Source organism: Pongo pygmaeus, chromosome 1 (assembly GCF_028885625.2).
Source record: "Pongo pygmaeus isolate AG05252 chromosome 1, NHGRI_mPonPyg2-v2.0_pri, whole genome shotgun sequence".
NCBI classification, from domain to species: domain Eukaryota; kingdom Metazoa; phylum Chordata; class Mammalia; order Primates; family Hominidae; genus Pongo; species Pongo pygmaeus.
This window is the reverse complement of record NC_072373.2, coordinates 221,012,434-221,027,825: the sequence shown is the minus strand read 5'-3', so window position 1 is coordinate 221,027,825 and position 15,392 is coordinate 221,012,434. Positions and strand designations below refer to the sequence as shown.

Here is a 15,392-nt window from a genome sequence, read left to right as displayed (position 1 = left end):
AGGATTATGGCTTGCTGTCTCCCACCCACTCACACACATTGCTCAGCTGCTGGGGATCAGTCCCACGCCCTCTGATGTAGCTGCCGACCCAGTCTGCAGAGGATTACTGGTGGCATCGCAGCTGGGATGCCTCTGGACAAATATCTTTTTTTTTTTTTTGAGATGGAGTTTCTCTCTTGTTGCCCAGGCTGGAGTACAATGGCACGATCTCAGCTCACTGCAACCTCTGCCTCCTGGGTTCAAGAGATTCTCTTGAATAGAGTATAGAACTGTGCCACCATGCCTGGCTAATTTTGTGTTTTTAGTAAAGATGGGGTTTCACCATGTTGGTCAGGCTGGTCTCAAACTCTTGACCTCAGGTGAACCACCTGCCTCAGCCTCCCAAAGTGCTGGGATTACAGGTGTGAGCCACTGAGCCTGACCTATCATTTTTTAAGTTATGAAGTTATTTACTTTTTTACAGGTGGGGTCTTGCTCTGTTGCCTGGGCTGGAGTGCAGTGGCTATTCACAGGTACAATAAAAGTGCACTGCAGCCTAGAGCTCCTGGGCTCAAGAGATCCACCCACCTCAGCCTCCCAGGTAGCTGGGACTACAGGTGCATCCCACCTTGCCCAGAATAAATTACACATGTATTTTTTAAACAGGTAGTAAAGTATAAAAACTAACATGATGGCCGGGTGTGGTGGCTCACACCTGTAATCTCAGCACTTTGGGAGGCTGAGGTGGGCGGATTGCAAGGTCAGGAGTTCAAGACCAGTCTGGCCAACATAGTGAAACCCGGTCTCTACTCAAAATACACAAAAAATTAGCTGGGCATGGTGGTGTGAGCCTGTAATCCCAGCTACTCGGGAAGCTGAGGCAGGAGAATCACGTGAACCCAGGAGGCGGAGCTTGCAGCGAGCTGAGATCGCGCCACTGCACTCCAGCCTGGGCAACACAGTGAGACTCTGTCTCAAAAAAACTAACATGATACCCACCCACATATACTGTATTAAACACCGTATTAGACTCTGTCTCAAAAAAACTAACATGATACCCACCCACATATACTGTATTAAACACCGTATTAAATAATGACAATAGGCCATGCATATAATTCCAGCACTTTGGGAGGCTGAGGCTGAGGTGGGTGGATCCCTTGAGGTCAGGAGTTCAAGACCAGGCTGGCCAATATGGCGAAACCCCGTCTCTACTACAATTTTTTTTTTTTTTTTTGAGACAGAGTTTTACTCTTGTTGCCTAGGCTGGATTGCAATGGCGCGATCTCGGCTCACTGCAGCATCTGCCTCCCGGGTTCAACTGATTCTCCTGCCTCAGCTTCCCGAGTAGCTGGGATTACAGGCATGTGCCACCATGCCGGACTAACTTTGTATTTTTAGTAGAGACGAAGTCTCTCCATGTTAGTCAGTCTGGTCTCAAACTCCTGACTTCATGCGATCCACTTGCCTCAGCCTCCCAAAGTGCTGGGATTACGGGCGCGAGCCACTGTGCCCAGCCATCTCTACTAAAATTACAAAAATTAGCCGGGTGTGGTGGCACATGCTTGTAATCACAGCTACGTTAGGAGGCTGAGGCACGAAAATTGCTTGAACTCAGGAGGCAGAGGTTGCAATGAGCCGAGATCGAATTACTGCACTCCAGCCTGAGCATCAGAGTGAGACTCCTTCCCAACAAAACAAAACAAAACAAAAAAGACAATAATAATAATGACAGGGCCAGGCGTGGTGGTTCACACGTGTAATCCCAGCACTTTGGGAGGCTGAAGTGGGCAGATCACCTCAGGTCAGGAGTTCGAGACCAGCCTGGCCAACACGGTGAAACCCCGTGTCTACTAAAAACACAAAAATTAGCTGGGCATGGCGGTGGGCACCTGTAATCCCAGCTACTTGGGAGGCTGAGACAAGAGAATCGCTCCGCTTGAACCTGGGGGGCAGAGGTTGCAGTGAGCCGAGATCGAGCTACTGCACTCCAGCCTGGGTGAGAAGCGGAGACTCTGTCTCTAAATCAATCAATCGGTCAATCAATCAATCAATAATAGACATTTGCAGAAAAGAAAATGGAAGGCGGAAAATCATCAATGGCAGAAATAACACCTCCGAACTCCAGCCTGGGCGACAGAACGAGACTCTATCTCAAAAAACAAACAAAAAATAATAATAACAATAAGGAGTTCAAGACAAATCAATAAATTCTCTGGTTTTTCCTCCCAAGTCAACATTTCCATCTTCCTGTTATTTTGTTTTTCGAGAAATAAAATATTACAGATACAGTTGCAGATTCTCATGTCATCCTCCCTTTTTTTGTTTGTTGGTTTTGTTTTCCTCTCTTTCTCTCCTGGGTTAATCTCATCCTGAATTTGATGATTGTCGTTGTCATCCATGTTTTCACACTTGACTATACATAAATTTAGTCCTAAACAGTATAGTGCTCATATTCATGCTTCAGACTTTATGTATAAATGCCACTGTCCTGCACCTATTATCCTGCACCTTTTTTTTTTTTTTTTTTTTGAGATAGAGTCTCGCTCTGTCACCCAGGCTGGAGTGCAGTGGCGTGATCTTGGCTCACTGCAAGCTCCGCCTCCTGGGTTCACGCCATTCTCCTGCCTCAGCCTCTGCAGTAGCTGGGACTACAGGCGCCCGCCACCACACCCGGCTAATTTTTTGTATTTTTTAGTAGAGACGGGGTTTCACCATGTTAGCCAGGATGGTCTCGATCTCCTGACTTCGTGATCTGCCCGCCTCGGCCTCCCAAAGTACTGGGATTACAGGCGTGAGCCACCGCACCCGGCTTATCCTGCACCTTTCAAATTTTTATTTATTTATTTTTTTGAGACAGAGTCTCACTCTGTCACCCAGGCTATAGTGTCATAATCTCTGCTACCTGCAATCTCCGCCTTCCCAGAGTTAAGGTGATCCTCCTGCCTCAGCCTCCTGAGTAGCTGGGACCGCAGGCACACCACCACACTCAGCTAATTTTTTTGTTGTTGTTGTAGTTTTTGTAGAGACAGGGTTTCAACATGTTGCCCAGGTGTCAAACTCCTGCCCTCAAGCGATTCTACTGCCTCAGCCTCCCAAAGTGCTGGAATTATAGGCATGAGCCCCCACATCCAGCCAGGATCTATTTTTTTTTTTTTAACCATATAGTTAAGCAATCATTTCAGTGCTACTTATCATTTGTATTTTCCATTTCCCCACGCTAATTTGTAATGCCAATGTAGTCATATGTTATTATCCTATACCCATGTGGTCTGTTTCTGAACTCTATTCTGTTCTTTTTTATTTTATTTTTTTAGAGACAAGGTCTCGCTCTGTTGCCAGGTTGGAGTGCGGTGGTGTGATCATTGCACACTGTAGCCTCGAACTCTTGGGTTCAAGCAATTCTCCCACCTCAGCCTCCTGAGTAGCCAGGATGTTCCATTTTTATATTTCTATATTCTTGTCAATACAACAGAGTACTAATCTGCACAATGTTACTGAGAATCTTGCTAATTTATGGGCAAGTCCCTATACCTCATTCTTCAAAATTGCCATGGGTGGCTTTGTTACATGATTTTTTTAAAAAAGGACAAGGAATATATTTATCATATAAATTTTACCATCACCTTGTCAAATTCCGTAGAAAATTTGAAATTTTGAAATTTTGATTAGAATTACATTAAGTTTATAGATTAACTTGCTTAGAACTGACATCTGTATTATTATTTTTTTCTTGTCTCAGAATAAAGAATACCTCTCAATTTAGTCATGGCTTCTTTAATGTGTTTCAGTACAGTTGTATGCCTTTTTCCCATATAGATCTTGCTCATTTGTTTATTACATTTTTTGAGACTGAATCTCACTCTTTCGCCCAGACTGGAATGCAGTGACACGATCTCAGCTCACTGCAACTTCCACCTCCCAGAGTACCTGAGATTAACTGCCTCAGCCTCCCGAGTAGCTGGGATTACAGGCATGCGCCACCACATCTGGCTAATTTTTTGTATTTTTAGTAGAGACTGGGTTTCATCATGTTGGCTAGGCTGGTCTTGAACTCCTTACCTCAAATGATTCACCCAACTGGGCCTCCTAAAGTGCTGGGATTACAGGTGCATTTATTCTTAAATATTAAATAGCTTTTATTGCTTTTTTTCTTTTTTTTTTTTTTGAGACAGGATCTCACTCTGTCATTCAGGCTCGAGTGCAGTGGTGCAATCACAGCTCACTGTAACCTTGACCTTCCAGGCTCAATTGTTCTTCCCACTCAGCCTCCCAAGCAGCTGGGACTACAGGTACATACCACCATGTCGGGCTACTTTTTTTTTTTTGTATTTTTTGTAGAGATAGGGTCTCGTTATGTTGCCTAGGCTTGTCTCAAACTCCTAGGCTCAAGCGATCAGCCTACTCTGCCTCCCAAAGTACTGGGATTACAGGTGTGGGCCACAGCACCTGGCCAGGAAGACTTGATTTTTTAAAAAGATCCCATTAAAAATAGCAATAAAGGCCAGGCTCAGTGGCTCACACCTGTAGTCCCAGCAGTTTGGGAGGCTGAGGTTGATGGATCACTGGAGTCCAGGAGCTGGATACCAGCCGTCTCTACAAAAAATAGAAAAATTAGCTGGGCGCGGTGGCGTGTGCCTATAGTACCACCTACTCAGGAGGCTGAGGTGGGAGGATGGATTAAACCAGGGGGCAAGTGTTGAGGCTGTAGTAAGCTGTGATCACACCACTGCATTCCAGCCTGGGTGACAGAGTGAGACCCTGTCTAAAATAATAGTAATAATAAAGTCTTCCTATCAAAAAGGAACACTTCGGATTTTTGTGTATTGATTTTGTATCCAGAAACCTGATTGTGATTGTGATTGTGATGGGAGTGTGGCAGTGCACCACGTGACTAGGCCTTCTGATGTTCTTGTATCCTTGCATTCCAGAGACAGCACTACCAGATCATGGCTACGTTCAATTTTCTAGTAATTTATTTATTGTTTTAAAGAGATGCTTTTATACAGAATTTGTAATCTGAGAAACTGGCTGGGCAGTGTGACTTCATCTGTCAGAGAGGCAAAAGGCTTATGCAGAGGGGGCTGTTTGGCCTTGGATCCTGGAGCAGCCTTCTTTGCCTTTATTGACCCTTCTGTGCCTTCTGTGTGCCCTTTGGCTAGCTTCTTCTCCTGCCAATCACAATCATATCCTCTTCACTACGTTTTTGTTTTAAATTTTATTTTATTTTTTGTTGAGACAGAGTCTCACTCTATCTCCCAGGCTGGAGTTCAGTGGTAGGATCTCAGTTCACTGCAACCGCCTCCTCGTCCACCTCCCGGGTTTAAGTGATTCTCCTGCCGCAAGTTCCCAAGTAGCTGGGATTACAGGCGTGCCTACCATGCCTGGCTAATTTTTGTATTTTTTAGTAGAGACGGGGTTTTGCCATGTTGGTCAGGCTGGTCTCGAACTCCTGACCTCAAGTGACCCACCTGCCTTGGCCTCCCAAAGTGTTGGGATTACTGTAGTGAGCCACCGCTCCTGGTTCTTCACTACGTTTTAGATTCTTTTTAGATTGTGCTCCATTGAGAGCTCAAACAATACAGCCACCCAGGTTTTCGTAACTCTCCATGGCGCTCATCACAGTACTTAGGCAAGGAGGTTCATGCTATGATGAAGTGGTGTCTACTTGATGAGTTCCTGTTTATTAACCTACTATAGTTTCATTTTACTCTTAGCCTTCAGGAAGCTAAGAGCTGAGTTCTGTGCTCAGTGGCAACATATTTCCTTGACTATGGATTTTTAAAATATTGTTTTTCTCGCCGGGCGCAGTGCCTCATGCCTGTATTCCCAGCACTTTGAGTGGCTGAGACGGGTGGATCACCTGAGGTCAGGAGTTCAAGACCAACCTGACCAACATAGTGAAACCCCGTCTCCACTAAAAATACAAAAATTAGCCGGGCGTGGTGGCGGGCACCTGTAATCCCAGCTACTCGGGAGGCTGAGGCAGGAGAATCGCTTGAACCTGGGAGGCGGAGTTTGCAGAGATTTGACATTGTGTCACTGAGCTCAGCCTGGGCGAGAGTAAAACTCTGTCTCAAAACAAAACATAAAAATTTTTCTTTCTAGGCATGGCTCTCATTCAAACAGCTTTTAAAAAGTCTCTTACTTGTTTCATTACTATGAATTTTATGCCTATTTTAATGCTATAAGATTTCACTGCTGTATGCTTTAGTGTAAGCGATGTCAAATCCTTCTGCAGGTAGGTGGAGTTTAAATTCTAAATAAAATGAGAAGTGATCAATAAAAGCGGATGAAGAGTCTGAGGACTTGAGTGGTGGTGGAGATTTTCCAGAATTATTAGTGTAGAAAATTAATGTCGACGTTTTAGTGCATATGCTTGTACATAATACCTTTTACTCACAATAATACTGTATTTAATTCAGGGGAAGACATGTGATTTTACTTTCAATGTCTGCTAGTAAATAAAAAAAATTCGCAACCTTATAAAGTAATAGTGCTCGGCCTGGGCCTGATAATTGAATATATTATCACTGAAGATTATATTTTATTAAGTACTGAATTGAACTGTTTCTGAACAGTGAGATTTTTCTTTCCAGCTGAACCTAAATCTGATTTTAAAGAAATCACTGCTCGTGCTTTTGTGTCCTCCGGGTTTCTGACTTCCACTCTCCCTCCTTCAAGGGCATCTCCCAGAAGGGGGCTGGGCTCATTAACTCAGGGACGGTGCAAAGCGTTTGTTCCTCTCCTCACAGCCCTTCCGCGGTCTCCCAAGGAGACAAGTGGAATGCCCACCAAGTCATGCTTTTCCATTACTCATTCCGCCTTCTCTCCCGAGGTGGCGCGTGGGAGGTGTTGTGCTCGGGTTCGGTAAGAATAGGCCAGGCAGCTTCCCGCGGGATGCGCTCATCCCTTCTCGGGGTTCCGCTCCCACCGCGCCGCGTTCGGCCGGTTCCGCCTGCGAGATGTTTTCCGACGGACAATGATTCCACTCTCGGCGCCTCCCATGTTGATCCCAGCTCCTCTGCGGGCGTCAGGACCCCTGGGCCCCGCCCCGCTCCACTCAGTCAATCTTTTGTCCCCGTATAAGGCGGATTATCGGAGTGGCTGGGGGCGGCTGATTCCGACGAATGCCCTTGGGGGTCACCCGGGAGGGAACTCCGGGCTCCGGCTTTGGCCAACCGGCACCCACTCACTGCGCCGGCCCGAGGGCCACTAGGGGGCGCTCGATGTCCCTGCAGCTCCCCGCAGCAGCCCCACTCCCCGGCTCCCCCTGCGATTGGCTGGCCGCCCCGAGCTCTGTGCTGTGATTGGCCACAGCCCGTGTCCGTCGCGGGCGCCGGGGCGGATACGAGGTGACGCGCAGCGGCCCAGCTCGGGGCGGTGTCCCGCGCTGGCGACTGCGGGCGGAGTTTCGCGAGGACCGAAGCGGGGCAGTCTGACGGCAGCGGTCCTGGGAGTCGCCCGAGCGCGTCGGAGCCGCTCCCCGTCCTCCGCAGCAGTCACCGCCGGCCGTCGCTGCGCCCTGGCCTCCCGCACTCGCGCACTACTGTCCGCCGCCCACCGCCGACCGCCCACCTCCCACCTCGATGTGGTGCCGGGCTGCTGCGTGATGGGGCTGCGGAGCGGCGCCCTGCGGCTCGCGGCGGCCGCTGTTCGAGCTGAGGTGCGTCGGTGCCCGGCCCCCCGCGCCCCCGCACTCCGCGGCTCCTGTTGACCCGGTCCGCCCGTCGGTCTGCAGCGCAGCTGAGGTAAGGCGGCGGGGCTGGCGCGGTTGGCGCCGCGGCCGCGGGGTTGGGGAGGGGGCCGCTTCCGCGGGGAGGAGCGGCCGGGCCGGGGTCCGGGCGGGGTCTGAGGGGAGATAGCGCGGGACGGGCGCCGGGTGCGGGAGCCTCGCCCTCGGGGGAGGGGACCCCTCCCTAGGCCAGCAGCGAGTCTCGGGCTGGCGTCCAGCGGTCGGCTGGGGCCCCCGCAGTGCCCTGCACCGGCCCTCCGTTTCCCCCGCGCTGCCAGGCCCCGGCTGTGCCCAGCGCTCTCCAGACCCGCCGCTGCCGGGCCGTTCCCTGGGCTCCGCGCACGTTGCAGCCCGGGACGGCTGTGCTCCGTTTGAAGCCATCGTTTCTCATTTTCCCTCTCCCCTTTCCTCCTTTGTGGTGGGCATCGGGCTTCGGCTGGGAATGTGGTTATGCCCTTTGCCAGATGGCGATAGGAAAGGTCATCGCTTGGCGCTGGGGGAGCCGAGGGCTCGAGGCCTGGAAAGAGGGGTGCGATAGGAGGGAGGGGGCTTGTTGGATGCTGGCCAGGTGTGAGGAAGGCTGGTGTGGTCCCGGCGTTCAGCCGACTGGGATTACTCGGGCAGCCATATTGGGAGGATGATCTGACAAATCCTTTAGGAGCTAAGTCCAGTTGCTGGAAGGCACCGAGTGACAGCCCTGGCAGCTTTCAGGGTGACTGGCCAGACCAGAAGCCAAGTTGTGGGGGGTTGGGAGGCTGCTTGAGCAAGCTAGTCATTGTTCATGCAACACAAAACATTCCCGCCCCTAACGCCAGAATGGAGCTTCCAGATCCCTTTTTTTTTTCCTTGATTGCTAAATGAGCTTCCAAGGTAAACTGCCTTCAAGATTCCATTCTTGTTGGGGTGAAATTCCGTGTTTCTCTATTCATCTTCTGCGTCCAGTGCGGGGGCTGTGAAAGGCCTGCTGATGCTTTACATGTGCATAGGCCAATCTGAGAATTGCTAAGGCCACTGTATCAGTATGGAGGTCTCGAGTAGCCGTAGAGCATTGGATGGATAGATTTTCAGAGTCGCTCAACTTGCAGAGAAGAAGTAAACCAGAGTATTCTGATAGTGGGCGAAGCTAGTGGCGGCATTTCTGAGGACGCAGGCTGTCATCTTTGTGGAATCTCGAGGTAGCTGAAATTAGATTGTCAACAGATCCCTTGCTCATATCTCTTACTGCTCTGGGCAGCTGTTCTGCCACCATTGAACATTCCGCTTTGTGTCATGATGTGCCTGTCTGAGCCTGATGAAAGTGTGCTGATGAGATTTGAATAACTCTTAAGAGGTGATATCATGGTGGATATTTTATTTAAAGGCTGGCATTTTGTCTCCTTAGTTTAGTCATAACAAAATCTATTTCTTGTGTTCCTCTAAGAAGTGAGGTGGTGCTTTCTGATTAAGTTGGTATGGTTGTTGGATTATAGAGCAAGTGTTGTTAATGTACTGTTTGAAGGTGGAATATGAGAATTGCACATAGGTTGGTATTGTAAGCATGTCTGGAGATGATCAATAACTGGGTTCAGCATGAGTCTGTAGATCTGTTCTTTCCTATATCCTAGATGTGGACAGGAGCTGGAGAGATGGCATGCCTGCTTTCTTCTTTGTGGCCTTTGCTTTCATTCAAGTTCAATTTGTTAATAAATAGATTCTCATAACTTCTCAGGTTGAACTATGTAAAAAATTTTGGGATGGGTGCGGTGGCTCATGCCTTGTAATCCCAACACTTTGGGAGGCTGAGACAGGAGGATCCCTTGAGCTCAGGAGTTCGAGACCACCCTGGGCAACAGAGTGGGACTCTGTCTCTACAAAAATAAATGAATAAATAAATACCTGGGCATGGTGGCTCATGCCTGTATTCCCAGCTATTTGGGAGACTGAGGTGGGAGGATTGCTTGAGGCTAGCCTGGGCAACAGCAAGACCCTGGCTAAAAAAAAAAATGTGTAGATATATATATATGTGTGTGTGTGTGTGTGTGTGTGTGTGTATATATATATATACATTTTAAAAATTTGGATAGGTTTTGCTAAGCAAAGTCTTAACACTGTTTTTTTGTTATTTTTGTCATCAAGCTTTAGTTTTAAAACTTGTTGAACCAAATGTAACTTCAACAGAAACTAGTGTTTTTTGCATTACACTAATATGAGAGAAATACAGAATGTCTGTTTTGAAATTCCATGCCCTAAGTTAGAAATATTTCGAAGTTTTTAATTTTTAGAGTTACTTTATTAGTATAAAGATCTGAACATTTTTGATTAAAAATAATTTCAGCATTTGGTAAAATCAGACCTGATTGTGAATCTGATATGAAGGCTAGATTTTATGAGTATGTGTAGCTCTGCTCTGATGAGTGTTTTTCCAAAATTTATCCAATTAAGTATAGCTTTTAAGGCTTAGAACAGACTGTTTTTCCTTTTCAAGACCAGATGTGAATGCACTTTTCCTTTTTTCTCGCTTTCTTCTTTCCCATTTTGATTTCGTGCAGGGAATAAGTGTCCAAGAAAGTCTGCCAACGGAGTCTGTCTTAAGGCCAAAGCTTTTTAGTCCATTTTCCCACTGTGGTCTTGTCCTGGGTACAAAGTAAAGGACAATGGGCCCCCTGCCTTCCTGTTTGTAATCCCCTTCCCAGGCTGCTAATCAAAGTAGATCTTTTCCAGGAGGAAGCATATACTTTTGGTCTTGTAAACTAACATGGTATAATTTCATAATGCTCTGAAGTTATTTTATGTCTATTTCATGTATTTCTCTTTGAAAGATGGCCTCGTTTGAACAGATACTGGTGAATATCTGGATTCTATGAAAGAGTGTGAATAAGTATGCATACTTCTTGAACTTTTTTTGTGCAGCTTATCGGGATAGAAGAGAAATTAAACAGATGTGACTGTGGTAGGAAAAACCTGCAAAAGGTGCCTTGGGCCGGATCCAGTGGCTCACATCTGTAATCTCAGTGCTTTGGGAGGCTGAGGCGGGAGGATTGCTTCACATCAAGAGTTTGAGACAAGCTTGGACAACATAGCAGGACCCCCATCTCTACCAAAAAAAAAAAAATCTGGATGTGGGTGGTGTGTGTTTGTAGTCCTAGTGCCTCGGAGGCTGAGTGGGGAGGATGGCTTGAGTTTGAGATTACAGTGAGCTAAGACAGCGCCATTGCACTCCACTCTGGGCTCAGACTTTGCCTGCTAAAAATAAAAAGATGCCTTGGACTTCTCGGAGTTGAACTGTTTGGTTAATGGGCCACTGATTCATTGATGCTCTTTTACTATAGGCATTACCCATTAACTGAGGGTGCATGTAGAGATTTAGTTCTTTACCTTCAAGGAACTCACACTTTACCACTTCTTTCTTTCTTTCTTTTTTTTTTTTTTTTTTTAAGACAGAGTCTCGCCCTGTCGCCCAGGCTGGAGTGCAGTGGTGTGATCTTGGCTCACTGCAACCTCCGCCTCCCAGGTTCAAATGATTCTCCTGCCTCAGCCTCCCAAGTAGCTGGGATTACAGGCACCTGCCACCACGCCCAGCTAATTTTTGTATTTTTAGTAGAGACGGGGTTTCACCATGTTGGCCAGGCAGGTCTCGAACTCCTGACCTTCTGATTCGCCTGCCTTGGCCTCCCAAAGTGCTGGGATTACAGGCATGAGCCACCGTGCCCTGCCTTTTTTTTTTTTTTTGTGGGGGGATGGAGTCTTACTCTGTCACTCAGGCTGGAGTGCAGTGGTGTGATCTTGGCTCACTGCAACCTCCACCTCCTGGGTTCAAGCGATTCTCCTGCCTCAGCCTCCCGAGCAGCTGGGACTACAGGTGCACACCACCATACCCAGCTAATTTTTGTATTTTTAGTAGAGATGGGATTTCACCATATTGGCCAGGCTGATCTCGAATTCCTGACCTTGTGATCCACCCGCCTCAGCCTCCCAAAGTGTTGGGATTACAGGCATGAGCCACTGCACCTGGGCTACCATTTCTATATAGAAATGGTGAGATAAAGTTAACTCCAACTCATTTTCATTTTAGTACAATTTAGTATCCTGATATGGTTTCCGTGATTTCCAGTCAGAGCATTTTCAAAATTCTTTGTAATGTTGTATGTACATATACTGTACTTATTATCTAATACTCAATTGGTACTTTTACAATTGTCTTGTGGTTTTTTGTATATGTGTTTGAAGTCACAAGCTTGTAAATGTTTGATGGATTTATATATATCTATATCTATCTATCTATCTATCTATCTATATTTTTTTGAGGCGGAGTTGCACTCTTGTTGCCCAGGCTGGAGTGCAACGGCCCGATCTCGGCTCACCGCAACCTCCACCTCCCAGGTTCAAGCGATTCTCCTGCCTCAGCCTCCCTAGTAGCTGGGATTACAGGCCTGTGCCACCATGCCCGGCTAATTTTGTATTTTTAGTAGAGATGGGGTTTCTCCATGTTGGCCAGGCTGGTCTTGAACTCCCAACCTCAGGTGATCCACCCACCTTGGTCTCCCAAAGTGCTGGGATTACAGGCATGAGCCACCGTGCCCGGCCTATTTTTTGTATTTAATATCACATTGTTTATACCAAAGCATATCATTCAACCATACTATCCTCTACCATTGCCCGTTTTTTTCCCCTTGAGACAGGGTCTTACTCTATTGCCCAGGCTGGAGTGCAGTGGCGCAGTCATGGCTCACTGCAGCCTTGACCTCCTGGGCTCAAGTGATCCTCCTGTCTCAGTCTCCTGAGTAGCTGGGACTATAGGCATGCGCTACCATGCCCAGCTAATTTTTAAATTTTTGTAGAGTTGGGGGGTCTCACTATATTGCTTATTGCCCAGCCTGGTCTTGAACTCCTGAGCTCAAGTGATCCACCTCAGCCTTCCAAAGTGGGGGGATTAAAGGCATGAGCCGCTGTGCCCAGCCCCATTGCTCTTTTGGATTACTATATTGTTGGCTTAGTTCTCTCTTTCATCCAGATTTTTGACATCATCTTGGCAGATGTCAATGACTATGTAAATAAACAATAACAGAAACAACAATAGTGATAAAATAGCTTACTCATATTGAGCACTTTCTGTGTGCCAGGCTTTTTTCTAAGCACTTTACGTTTATTAACTAATTTAATCTTAATAGCAGCCATATGAAATAAATACTGTTATTTCCATTTTACAGATGAAACTAAAACAGGCCAAGTGACTTCCCCAAGATCATAAGTACTAGTAAGTAACCACTATGCTGAGTTTCCTTTGTAACTACTGTTAACTGTAAAATTTCTTGAATTGAGCTCAAGCAAACATTGGCTTCATTCTGTTCCAGTTGTTCAGTGTTATGGCCACATCTTTAACTTGTCATCATGTTAAGGTCTCAAATTCACCTTCAAGTCTTAAACTGTGATAATTGATAGCTTTCACTTTCATAATCACTTTATGCGTGTTCTCCCACTCTAAGTCTCCTAAACTGTCAGCCTCTTCCAGATTTTACTTCTTTTCCTTCCTTTTCTATACTACGACCTCTGGGTTGCATTGCTTGCAGTTTTTATTCTTTCTTATTATTCTTCAGGACTTACTATGCAGAAGCCAGCCTCACATCATCCCTACCATCCATACCCTCCATTCTTACTCTGTGTCATGGAGAAACCTGCATAGTGCTGGGGATTAGTGCCACAATTAATGTGTAGTCCGAGGTCTCCCTTAAATCTGTCTTTGGTCCCTGTCGGAGCAGTTCTGCTTAGTTCCCTCCTCATTTCTCCACAGTTGCTATTATAAAATCTGGACCCCTTGACTCAAACCTCTCACTGCCCCATGCTTGGCAGAATACCTTGCCTGCCACCTCATAGGAAAAAAGGGCATGAACTCCCTGAGCTTTCCCTTCCTCTACTTACAAACTTCTCTGCCCTCTTTCTTCCGTTCTTTCCCCCAGTGTGAGAAAGAGGTTACTCTGTCTTGGCCTCTGTTAGGGATAGCACTGTTCTAATCTGTAGGAACTTGCAGTATTGGTTACTCTTCTTTTCCCTGCAGTACTTCCCCACTTTCTTTTTTTTTTTTTTGAGACAGAGTCTTGTTCTGTCACCGAGACTGGAGTGCAGTGGCTTGATCTTGGCTCACTACAACCTCTGCCTCCCGGATTCAAGTGATTCTCCTGCCTCAGCCTCCCGAGTAGCTGGGATTACTCAGCATGTGCCACCACGCCCAGCTAGTTTTTGTATTTTTAGTAGAGATGGGGTTTCACCATGTTGGCCAGGCTGGTCTGAAACTCCTGACCTCAGGTGATCTGCCCGCCTCTGCCTTCCAAAATGTTGGGATTACGGGCGTGAGCCATTGTGCCCAGCCTTTTCCACTGTTCTTGAACACACTAGGCACAGTCCTACCATAGGGCCCTTGCTCTTACTCTTTCTTTTTCTTTTTTTTTTTTTTGAGACAGTCTTGCTGTGTCTCCCAGGCTGGGGTGCAGAGGTGCAATCTCCTGGGTTCAAGCAATTCTCCTGCCTCGGCCTCCTGAACAGCTGGGATTATAGGCACCCGCCACCAAGCCTGGCTAATTTTGTATTTTTAGTAGAGATGGTGTTTCACCATGTTGGCCAGGCTGGTCTTGAACTTCTGGCCTCAGGTGATCCACCTGCCTCAGCCTCCCAGAGTGCTGAGGTTACAGGCGTGAGCCACCGCACCCAGCTGCTCTTACTCTTTCTTCTGCCTGGAATACTTTTCCCCTGAAATCTGCTTGGCTAACTCCTTCACCTCTTTCAAGTCTTTGCTTAAATCTCAGCACATCAGCAGGCCCACCCTGACTTCATTTATGCACCTGCACAGCAATCCTTCCCACCATCACAATCTTGATCCCCCTGACTTTGCTGTACTCCCCCATGATGCTGATTACATTCTCGATTCTCTATACCTGATTTATTAATTTTAATGTCTTCCCTCTCCCTACTAGAATGTAAATTCCTCCATGACAAGGAGGTTTATCTTTTTTGTTCACTGATTATTTTCCCCAGGAACTGCCTGTTGCATTGTAGGCACCCAGTAAATAGCTATTGAATAAAGTATAGAAATGTGCAAGTCTTTCCTATTACAAATAAAGGGCTGGGGGGAGGAAAAGCCCTCCTTCGTTTCTGTTCCTTCCAATAAAATCCTTTCATTCCTATTTGCTCTCTCCTGCTCATCATAGCCAGGCTCTGACAGTGTCATGGATACTGGCATTTCCCACTTCTGTGCCAACCCATTACAGGCTGGCTTCAATGTCCCCTCCTGCCCTCCACTTCATGGATACTGCCCTTGCTCTGGTTTCCAGCCTTTATTGCTGAAACCAGGAGGCACACTTCACACTTTTGCAGTACTAAGTATGTTACTCATTTCGTTTTTTTCTTCCTTGAACTTTTGGCTACTTCTGTTTGTGGGCTGGTGTCAGTCTTCTGAAACTGCTGTTTTTCTGGCCGCTCACATGGCTATTAAATTCATTCAACATAAATCTTTGTGCAACTTTTTTTTTTTTTTTTTTTTTTGAGACAGAGTCTTGCTCTGTCATCCAGGCTAGAGTGCAGTGGTGTGACCTTGGCTCACTGCAGCCCTCATCTCCCGAGTTCAAGCGATTCTCCTGCCTCAGCCTCCCGAGTAGCTGGGATTACAGTCATGCGCCACCACGCCCAGCTAATTTTTGTATTTTTAGTA

The 15,392-nt window shown here is 46.9% G+C and overlaps 1 protein-coding gene across 18 annotated transcripts in view; it reads left to right on the top strand.

Moving 5' to 3' along the window:
* The first annotated feature begins 7,309 nt into the window (after positions 1–7,309).
* The window catches only part of KIF1B (kinesin family member 1B), a 174,083-nt gene continuing 166,000 nt past the window's right edge, over positions 7,310–15,392 (top strand). For 7 of the 18 annotated variants that reach the window (XM_054439969.2, XM_063668031.1, XM_063668038.1 and 4 more), the window contains exons 1-2: positions 7,343–7,730; positions 12,901–12,947. The gene's annotated coding sequence lies outside the window, so the exon portion shown is untranslated. Of the gene's footprint in view, positions 7,731–12,900; positions 12,948–15,392 lie in introns of all 18 variants that reach the window. The other 11 variants (XM_054439980.2, XM_063668002.1, XM_054439923.2 and 8 more) reach the window with 6 other exon arrangements.